This window comes from Arachis ipaensis, chromosome B8, assembly GCF_059453495.1.
Source record: "Arachis ipaensis isolate K30076 ecotype BB chromosome B8, ASM5945349v1, whole genome shotgun sequence".
NCBI classification, from domain to species: Eukaryota; Viridiplantae; Streptophyta; class Magnoliopsida; order Fabales; family Fabaceae; genus Arachis; species Arachis ipaensis.
The window spans coordinates 65,529,961-65,540,967 of record NC_142443.1 but is presented as its reverse complement, the minus strand read 5'-3'; the positions used below and the strand labels follow the sequence as shown (position 1 = coordinate 65,540,967).

At 38.3% G+C, this 11,007-nt stretch overlaps 2 non-coding genes across 2 annotated transcripts; both read left to right on the top strand.

Moving 5' to 3' along the window:
• Positions 1-672: 672 nt before the first annotated feature.
• Positions 673-780, top strand: LOC148548398 (small nucleolar RNA R71). The gene has a single exon (XR_015898222.1). It is a non-coding gene; the product is annotated as a small nucleolar RNA R71 (small nucleolar RNA).
• An 8,538-nt stretch (positions 781-9,318) lies between these two features.
• On the top strand, positions 9,319-9,426 carry LOC148548397 (small nucleolar RNA R71). The gene has a single exon (XR_015897655.1). It is a non-coding gene; the product is annotated as a small nucleolar RNA R71 (small nucleolar RNA).
• The last annotated feature ends 1,581 nt before the right edge of the window (positions 9,427-11,007 follow it).

Below are 11,007 nucleotides of genomic sequence, written 5' to 3'. Positions count from 1 at the left end.
CTGACCCACTTGTGCCTCCAAATTTCTAATGGAGGACCTTGTTTCAGTCATGAAACTTTGAGTGGTTTTGATTAGATCAGAGATAATGGTTGCTAAGTCAGAGTGGCTTTGCTTAGAATTCTCTGTCTGTTGCTGAGAAGATGATGGAAAAGGCTTGCTATTGCTAAACCTATTTCTTCCACCATTATTATTGTTGAAACCTTGTTGAGGTCTCTGTTGATCCTTCCATGAGAGATTTGGATGATTTCTCCATGAAGGATTATAGGTGTTTCCATAGGGTTCTCCCATGTAATTCACCTCTTCCATTGCTGGGTTCTCAGGATCATAAGCTTCTTCTTCAGAGGAAGCTTCCTTAGTATTGCCTGTTGCTGCTTGTATTCCAGACAGACTCTGAGAATTCATATTGACTTGTTGGGTTAATATTTTATTCTGAGCCAATATGGCATTCAGAGTATCAATCTCAAGAACTCCTTTCTTCTGAGCTATCCCATTATTCACAGGATTTCTTTCAGAAGTGTACATGAATTGGTTATTTGCAACCATTTTAATGAGTTCCTGAGCTTCTGCAGGCATCTTCTTCAGATGAAGAGATCCTCCAGCAGAGCTATCCAATGACATCTTGGATAGTTCAGACAGACCATCATAGAAAATACCTATGATGCTCCATTCAGAAAGCATGTCAGAAAGACATCTTCTGATCAATTGCTTGTATCTTTCCCAAGCTTCATAGAGGGATTCACCTTCCTTCTGTTTGAAGGTTTGGACTTTCAATCTAAGCTTGCTCAATTTTTGAGGTGGAAAGAACTTTGCCAAGAAGGCATTAACTAGCTTTTCTCAAGAGTTCAGGCTTTCTTTAGGTTGTAAATCCAACCATGTCCTAGCTCTGTCTCTTACAGCAAAAGGGAAGAGCATGAGTCTGTAGACTTCAGGGTCAACCCCATTGGTCTTGACAGTGTCACAGATTTGCAAGAATTCAGCTAAGAACTGATGAGGATCTTCTAATGGAAGTCCATGAAACTTGCAATTCTGTTGCATTAGAGAAACTAATTGAGGCTTAAGCTCAAAGTTGTTTGCTCCAATGGCAGAGATTGAGATGCTTCTCCCATAGAAGTCGGGAGTAGGTGCAGTAAAGTCACCAAGCACCTTCCTTGCATTGTTGGCATTGTTGTTTTCGGCTGCCATGGTTTCTTCTTCCTTGAAGAGCTCTGTTAGGCCCTCTAAAGAGAATTGTGCTTTAGCTTCTTTTAGCTTTCTCTTTAAGGTCCTTTCAGGTTCACGATCAGCTTCCACAAGAATATTCTTATTCTTGTTCCTGCTCATATGAAAGAGAAGAGAACAAGAAAGTAGGGAATCCTCTATGTCACAGTATAGAGATTCCTTGAGGTGTCAGAAGAAAAGAAGAATAGAAGGAGGAGGTAGATGGAAAATAATTCGAACATATAAAGAAGGAGGGAGTTCGAATTGTACCTTGAGGAGGAGTGTTAGTCCTTTAAATAGAAGGATGTGAGAAGAGGGGAAGAATTTTCGAAAATAAATTAAAAAAATTTTGAAATAATAAAAAGAAATTTGAAAATTTGATTGAGATTTTCGAAAATTAAGATTGGGAATGAAATTAAGTGATTTTTGAAAAAGATTTTGAAATTAGAAATTAAGAAGATATGATTGAGAGTAAATTTTGAAAAAGATGTGATTGAAAAGATATGATTGAGAAGATATGATTGAAAATCAATTTAGAAAAAGAAAGTTTTTAAAATTAAAGTTGATTGCTTGACTAACAAGAAATTAGAAGTTATGATTATAAAATTAAAACTTTTGGTCCTTTCTTAATAGGCAAGTAACAACTTGAAAATTTTGAAGTAAATCTTTAATTATAGCAAGGATTTTCGAAAATAATAAAAAAATGGAAAGAAATTAATTTTGAAGAGATATGATTGAAAAGATATGATTTGAAAAAGATTTGATTTTGAAAAGTTATGAAGATTGGAAAAAAAATTGGATTAAAAACAAAATCTTCCCTCTTGTGTCCTTCGGGCGTTAAACACTCAGAATGGCATCCATTCTGGCGTTTAACGCCCAAAATCCTACCTTTTTGGGCGTTAAACACCCAGCCTGGTACCTTGGCTGGCGTTTAAACGCCAGTTTTCCTTCTTCACTGGGCATTTTGAACGCCCAGCTTTTTCTGTTTGACTCCTCTGCTGAATGTTCTGAATCTTCAATTCTCTGTATCATTAACTTGAAAAGACACAATTTTGAAAATATTTTTGAATTTTTAATGATTAGAAACAATCAAAATTGCAACTAAGATCAAATAAACAATGAATGCAGGACACCAAACTTAAAAATTTTCATATAGGAGACACTAACAAATTGAGAATGCATATGAGAAACAACAAAACACACAAAACAAGAGAATTTAAAGATCAGAGCAATGAAATCATCAAGAACAACTTGAAGATTAATGAAGAACATATTGCATGTTTTCGAAAAATGCAAGAAGAATGCAATTGACACCAAACTTAAAAATTGATACTAGACTCAAACAAGAAACATAAAATATTTTTTTATTTTTATGGTTTTATAAATTTTTTTGTGATTTTTGAAAATTATATGGAAAAGAAAATAAAGAGAATCAAAACTTTTAATAAGAATTCCAGGAATCATGCAATGTTAGTCTAAAGCTTCAGTCGAAAAAGATTAGACATGTTTGGCAAAGCTTCAGCAGGACATTACATTCAGCAGCTAAATTGATGAGAATCAATCAGCTTTTGTGATGATAAGAACATCACCATGAAACTCTAGAATCCATTCTTAAAAATTCTGAAAAGTACCTAATCTAAGCAACAAGATGAACCGTCAGTTGTCCAAAATCGAATAATCCCCGGCAACGGCGCCAAAAACTTGGTGCACGAAATTGTGATCATCAACAATGGCGCCAAAGGACTTGGAGCTCTTAAACATGAATCACACTTTGTCACAATCCCGCACAGCTAACCAGCAAGTGCACTGGGTTGTCCAAGTAATACCTTACGTGAGTAAGGGTCGATCCCACAGAGACTGTCGGCTTGAAGCAAGCTATGGTCACCTTGTAAATCTCAGTCAGGCGAATTCAGATGGTGATGGAGAATTGATAATTAAAAGATAAATAAAACATAAAATAAAGATAGAGATACTTATGTAATTCTTTGGTTGGAATTTCAGATAAGCGTATGAAGATGCTTTGTTCCTCCTGAACCTCTGCTTTCCTATTGCCTTCTTCCAATCATTCATACTCCTTTCCATGGCAAGATTTATATTGGGCATCACCGTTGTCAATGGCTACTTCCCGTCCTCTCAGTGAAAACGTTCCAAATGCACTGTCACCGCACGGCAAATCATCTGTCGGTTCTCGATCATGTCGGAATAGGATCCATTGATCCTTTTGCGTCTATCACACGCCCAACAATCGGAGTTTGAAGCTCGTCACAGTCATCCCTTCCCAGATCCTACTCAGAATACCACAGACAAGGTTTAGACGTTTCGAATCTCAGGAATGGCCGCCAATAATTCTAGCCTATACCACGAAGGTTCCAATCTTAGATTAAAAACCCAAGAGATACGCATTCAAGCCATTGCTAGTAGAACAGAGGTGGTTGTCAGGCACATGTTCATAGGTGAGAATGATGATGAGTGTCACAGATCATCACATTCATTAAGTTGAAGAATGAATATCTTGGAGAAGAAATAGACTTGAGTTGAATAGAAAAACAATAGTACTTTGTATTAATTCATGAAAAACAGCAGAGCTCCACACCTTAATCTATGGTGTGTAGAAACTCCACCGTTGAAAATACATAAGAACAAGGTCTAGGCATGGCCGAATGGCCAGCCTCCAAACGTGTCTAAGATAGCATAAGACTTATCAAAGATGAAAATACAATAGTATAAGGTCCTATTTATAGAGAACTAGTAGCCTAGGGTTTACAGAAATCAGTAATTAATGCAAAAATCTTCTTCCGGGCCCACTTGGTGTGTGCTTGGGCTGAGCATTGAAGCTTCCATGTGTACAGACTTTTCTTGGAGTTAAACGCCAGCTTTTGTGCCAGTTTGGGCGTTTAACTCCAGCTTTTGTGCCAGTTTTGGAGTTAAACGCCAAAATTCTTGAGCTGACTTAGAACGCCTGTTTGGGGTATCAAATCTCGGACAAAGTATGGACTATTATATATTGCCGGAAAGCCCAGGATGTCTACTTTCTAACGCAATTAAGAACGCGCCAAGTGGGCTTTGGTAGCTCCAGAAAATTCACTTTGAGTGCAGGGAGGTCAGAATCCAACAGTATCTGCAGTCCTTTTTAAGCCTCTGAATCAGATTTTTGCTCAGGTCCCTCAATTTCAGCCAGAAAATCCCTGAAATCACAGAAAAACACACAAACTCATAGTAAAGTCTAGAAGAGTGATTTTTATTTAAAAACTAATAAAAATATAATAAAAACTAATTAAAATATACTAAAAACATACTAAAAACAATGCCTAAAAGCGTATAAATTATCCGCTCTTGACAACACTAAACTTAATTTGTTGCTTGTCCCCAAGCAACTGAAAATCAAATAGGATAAAAAGAATAGAATGTACAATGAATTCCAAAAATATCTATGAAGATCAGTATTTAATTAGATGAGCGGGGCTTTTAGCTTTTTGCTTCTGAACAGTTTTGGCATCTCACTTTATTCCTTGAAGTTCAGAATGATTGGCATCTATAGGAACTCAGAATCTAGATAGTGTTATTGATTATCCTAGTTAAGTATGTTGATTCTTGAACACAGCTACTTTATGAGTCTTGGCCGTGGCCCTAAGCACTTTGTTTTCTAGTATTACCACCGGATACATAAATGCCACAGACACATAACTGGGTGAACCTTTTCAGATTGTGACTCAGCTTTGCTAGAGTCCCCAATTAGAGGTGTCCAGGGTTCTTAAGCACACTCTTCTTTTTGCTTTAGACCTCGACTTTAACCGCTCAGTTTCAAGTTTTCACTTGACACCTTCACGCCACAAGCACATAGTTAAGGACAGCTTGGTTTAGCCGCTTAGGCTAGGATTTTATTCCTGTGGGTCCTCCTATCCACTGATGCTCAAAGCCTTGGATCCTTTTTATCACCCTTGCCTTTTGGTTTAAAGGGGTATTGGCTTTTTCTGCTTGCTTTTCTTTTTCTTTCTTTTTCTTTTCTCTTTTTTTTCGCCTCTTTTTTTTTTTTTTGCAAGCTTTTCACTGCTTTTTCTTGCTTCAAGAATCAATTTTATGATTTTTCAGATTATCAAATAACATTTCTCCTTTTCCCATTATTCTTTCAAGAGCCAACAATTTTAACATTCTTTAAACAACAAATTCAAAAATATGCACTATTCAAGCATTCATTCAGAAAAACAAAAGTATTGCCACCACATCAAAATAATTAATCTGTTTTAAAATTCAAAATTCATGCACTTCTTTTTCTTTTTCAATTAAAAACATTTTTTATTTTAAGAAAGGTGATGGATTCATTTTCATAGCTTTAAGGCATAGACCCTTAGACACTAATGATCATGTAATAAAGACACAAACATAAATAAACACAAGCATAAAAATTTGAAAAATAGGAAAATAAAGAACAAGGAAATTAAAGAACGGGTCCACCTTAGTGATGGCGGCTTGTTCTTCCTCTTGAAGATCTTATGGAGTGCTTGAGCTCCTCAATGTCTCTTCCTTGCCTTTGTTGCTCCTCTCTCATGGTTCTTTGGTCTTCTCTAATTTCATGGAGGAGGATGGAATGCTCTTGGTGCTCCACCCTTAGTTGTCCCATGTTGGAACTTAATTCTCCTAGGGAGGTGTTGATTTGCTCCCAATAGTTTTGTGGAGGAAAATGCATCCCCTGAGGCATCTCAGGAATTTCATGATGAGGAGTTTCCTCATGCTCTTGGTGAGGTTCTCTCGCTTGCTCCATTCTTTTATTAGTGATGGGCTTGTCCTCATCAATGAGGACGTCTTCCTCTATGTCAATTCCAGCTGAATTGCAGAGGTGACAAATGAGATGAGGGAAGGCTAACCTTGCCACAGTAGAGGATTTGTCTGCTACCTTGTAGAGCTCTTGGGATATAACCTCATGAACTTCTACTTCCTCTCTAATCATGATGCTATGAATCATGATAGCCCGGTCTATAGTAACTTCAGATCGGTTGCTAGTAGGAATGATTGAGCGTTGGATGAACTCCTACCATCCCCTAGCCACGGGCTTGAGGTCATGCCTTCTTAGTTGAACCGACTTTCCTCTTGAATCACTCTTCCATTGAGCGCCCTCTTCAAAGATGTCCATGAGGACTTGGTCCAAACTTTGATCAAAGTTGACCCTTCTAGTGTATGGGTGTGCATCTCCTTGCATCATGGGCAAGTTGATGCCAACCTTACATTTTTCGGACTAAAGTCTAAGTATTTCCCTCGGACCATTGTAAGCTAATTCTTGGGGTCCGGGTTCACACTTTGATCATGGTTCTTTGAGATCCATGCATTGGCAAAGAACTCTTGAACCATTAAGATTCTGACTTGTTGAAAGGGGTTGGTGAGAACTTCCCAACCTCTTCTTTGAATCTCATGTCGGATCTCCGGATATTCGCCCTTTTTTAGCTTAAAAGGGACCTCGAGGATCACCTTCTTCTTGGCCACAACTTCATAGAAGTGGTCTTGATGCACCCTTGAGAGGAATCTCTCCATCTCCCATGACTCGGAGGTGGAAGCTTTTGCCTTCTCTTTCCTCTTTCTAAAGGTTTCTCCGGCCTTTGGTGCCATTAATGGTTATGGAAAAATAAAAAATCTTTAGATTTTACCACACCAAACTTAGAAGGTTGCTCGTCCTTGAGCAAAAGAAGAAAGAAGAGAGTAGAAGAAGAAGAAATAGAGGAGATGGAGGGGGGCTTTGTGTTTTGGCCAAGGGGGATGGGTAGTGTGTATGTTGTGTGAAAATGAAGGAGTAAAGATGGGTTTATATAGGAGTGAAGAGGGGGTTTAGGTTCGGCCATATAGGGTGGGTTTGGGAGGGAAAGTGGTTTGAATTTGAATGGTGAGGTAGGTAGGGTTTTATGAAGGATGGATGTGAGTGGTGAAGAGAATGGTGGGATTTGATAGGTGAGGGGTTTTTGGGGAAGAGGTATTGAGGTGATTGGTGAATGGGTGAAGGAGAGAGAGAGAGGTGGGGTAGGTGGGGATCCTGTGGGGTCCACAAATCCTGAGGTGTCAAGGATTTCTCATCCCTGCACCATGTGGCGTGCAAAACGCCCCTTGCTGCCAATCCTGGCGTTAAACGCTAGGCTGCTGCCCATTTCTGGCGTTTAACGTCAACTTCTTGCCTATTCCTGGTGTTAAACGCCAGTCTGGTGCCCATTTCTGGCGTTAAACGCCCAGAATGGTGCCAGACTGGGCCTTTAATGCCCATTCTGCTACCCTTACTGGCGTTTAAACGCCAGTAAGTTTCTCCTCCAAGGTGTTTTGTTTTTCATTCTATTTTTCCTTCTGTTTTTGTTTTTTTTCAATTGTTTTTGTGACTTCACATGATCATCAACCTACAGAAAACATAAAATAACAAAAGAAAATAGAAATTTAACATAGATAAGTAAAAATTGGGTTGCCTCCCAACAAGCGCATCTTTAATGTCAATAGCTTGACAGTGGCTCTCATGGAGCCTCACAGATGTTCAGAGCAATGTTGGAACCTCCCAACACCAAACTTAGAGTTTGACTGTGGGGGCTCTGTTTGACTCTGTATTGAGAGAAGCTCTTCATGCTTCCTCTCCATGGTGACAGAAGGATATCCTTGAGCTTTAAACACAAGGGAGTCTCCATTCACTTGAATGATCAATTCTCCTGTGTCAACATCAATCACAGCTTTTGCTGTGGCTAGGAAGGGTCTACCAAGGATGATAGATTCATCCATACACTTCCCAGTCTCTAGGATTATGAAATCAACAGGGATGTAATGGCCTTCAACTTTTACCAAGACATCCTCTACAAGTCCATAAGCCTGTTTCTTTGAATTTTCTGCCATCTCTAGTGAGATTCTTGCAGCTTGTACCTCAATGATCCCTAGCTTCTCCATTACAGAGAGAGGCATGAGGTTTATGCTTGACCCTAGGTCACACAAAGCCTTCTCAAAGGTCATGGTGCCTATGGTACAAGGTATTGAGAACTTTCCAGGATCTTGTCTCTTCAGAGGTAATTTCTGCCTAGTCAAGTCATCCAGTTCTTTGATGAGCAATGGAGGTTCATCCTCCCAAGTCTCATTACCAAACAACTTGGCATTTAGCTTCATGATTGCTCCAAGGTACTTAGCAACTTACTCTTCAGTAACATCTTCATCCTCTTCAGAGGAAGAATACTCATCAGAGCTCATGACTGGCAGAAGTAAATTCAATGGAATCTCTATGGTCTCAGTGTGAGCCTCAGATTCCCATGGTTCCTCTTTAGGGAACTCCATGGAGGTCAGTGGACGTCCATTGAGGTCTTCCTCAATGGAGATTACTGCCTCTTCCTCTTCTCCAGGTTCGGTCGTGTGGGTTGTGGTTATGGCCTTGCACTCTCTTTTTGGATTTTCTTCTGTATTGCTTGGGAGAGTACTAGGAGGTAGTTCAGTAATTTTTTTACTCAGCTGACCCACTTGTGCCTCCAAATTTCTAATGGAGGACCTTATTTCAGTCATGAAACTTTGAGTGGTTTTGATTGGATCAGAGATAATGGTTGCTAAGTCAGAGTGGCTTTGCTTAGAATTCTCTGTCTGTTGCTGAGAAGATGATGGAAAAGGCTTGCTATTGCTAAACATGTTTCTTCCCCCATTATTATTGTTGAAACCTTGTTAAGGTCTCTATTGATCCTTCTATGAGAGATTTGGATGATTTCTCCATGAAGGATTATAGGTGTTTCCATAGGGTTCTCCCATGTAATTCACCTCTTCCATTGCTGGGTTCTCAGGATCATAAGCTTCTTCTTCAGAGGAAGCTTCCTTAGTATTGCCTGTTGCTGCTTGTATTCCAGACAGACTCTGAGAAATCATATTGACTTGTTGGGTCAATATTTTATTCTGAGCCAATATGGCATTCAGAGTATCAATCTCAAGAACTCCTTTTTTCTGAGCTATCCCATTATTCACAGGATTTCTTTCAGAAGTGTACATGAATTGGTTATCTGCAACCATTTCAATGAGTTCCTTAGCTTCTGCAGGCATCTTCTTCAGATGAAGAGATCCTCCAGCAGAGCTATCCAATGACATCTTGGATAGTTCAGACAGACCATCATAGAAAATACCTATGTTGCTCCATTCAGAAAGCATGTCAGAAGGACATCTTCTGATCAATTGCTTGTATCTTTCCCAAGCTTCATAGAGGGATTCACCTTCCTTCTGTCTGAAGGTTTGGACTTTCAATCTAAGCTTGCTCAATTTTTGAGGTGGAAAGAACTTTGCCAAGAAGGCATTAACTAGCTTTTCCCAAGAGTTCAGGCTTTCTTTAGGTTGTGAATCCAACCATGTCCTAGCTCTGTCTCTTACAGCAAAAGGGAAGAGCATAAGTCTGTAGACTTCAGGGTCAACCCCATTGGTCTTGACAGTGTCACAGATTTGCAAGAATTCAGCTAAGAACTGATGAGGATCTTCTAATGGAAGTCCATGAAACTTGCAATTCTGTTGCATTAGAGAAACTAATTGAGGCTTAAGCTCAAAGTTGTTTGCTCCAATGGCAGGGATTGAGATGCTTCTCCCATAGAAGTCGGGAGTAGGTGCAGTAAAGTCACCAAGCACCTTCCTTGCGTTGTTGGCATTGTTGTTTTCGGCTGCCATGGTTTCTTCTTCCTTGAAGAGCTCTGTTAGGCCCTCTAAAGAGAATTGTGCTTTAACTTCTTTTAGCATTCTCTTTAAGGCCCTTTCAGGTTCAGGATCAGCTTGAACAAGTATGCCTTTATCTTTGCTTCTGCTCATATGAAAGAGAAGAGAACAAGAAAGTAAGGAATCCTCTATGTCATAGTATAGATATTCCTTGAGGTGTCAGAGGAAAAGAAGAACAGAAGGAGGTAGATGGAAAATAATTCGAACATATAAAGAAGGAGGGAGTTTGAATTGTACCTTGAGGAAAAGTGTTAGTCCTTTAAATAGAAGGATGTGAGAAGAGGGGAAGAATTTTCGAAAATAAATTAAAAATATTTTGAAATAATAAAAAAAATTTGAAAATTTGATTGAGATTTTCGAAAATTAAGATTGGGAAAGAAATTAAGTGATTGTTGAAAAAGATTTTGAAATTAGAAATTAAAAAGATATGATTGAGAGTAAAATTTCAAAAAGATGTGATTGAAAAGATATGATTGAGAAGATATGATTGAAAATCAATATAGAAAAAGAAAGTTTTTAAAATTAAAGTTGATTACTTGACTAACAAGAAATTAGAAGATATGATTCTAGAATTCAAACTTTTGGTCCTTTCTTAATAGGCAAGTAACAACTTGAAAATTTTGAAGTAAATCTTTAATTATAGCAAGGATTTTCGAAAATAATAAAAAATGGAAAGAAATTGATTTTGAAGAGATATGATTGAAAAGATATGATTTGAAAAAGATTTGATTTTGAAAAGTTATGAAGATTTGAAAAAAATTTGGATTAAAAACAAAATCTTCCCTCTTGTGTCCTTCGGGCGTTAAACAAAATCCTACCTTTTTGGGCGTTAAACGCCCAGCCAGGTACCCTGGCTGGCGTTTAAACGCCAGTTTTCCTTCTTCCTGGGCGTTTTGAATGCCCAGCTTTTTTTGTTTGATTCCTCTGCTGAATGTTCTGAATCTTCAATTCTCTGTATTATTAACTTGAAAAAACACAATTTTGAAAATATTTTTGAATTTTTAATGATTAGAAACAATCAAAATTGCAACTAAGATCAAATAAACAATGCATGCAGGACACCAAACTTAAAAATTTTCATATAGGAGACACTAACAAATTGAGAATGCATATGAGAAACAACAAAACACACAA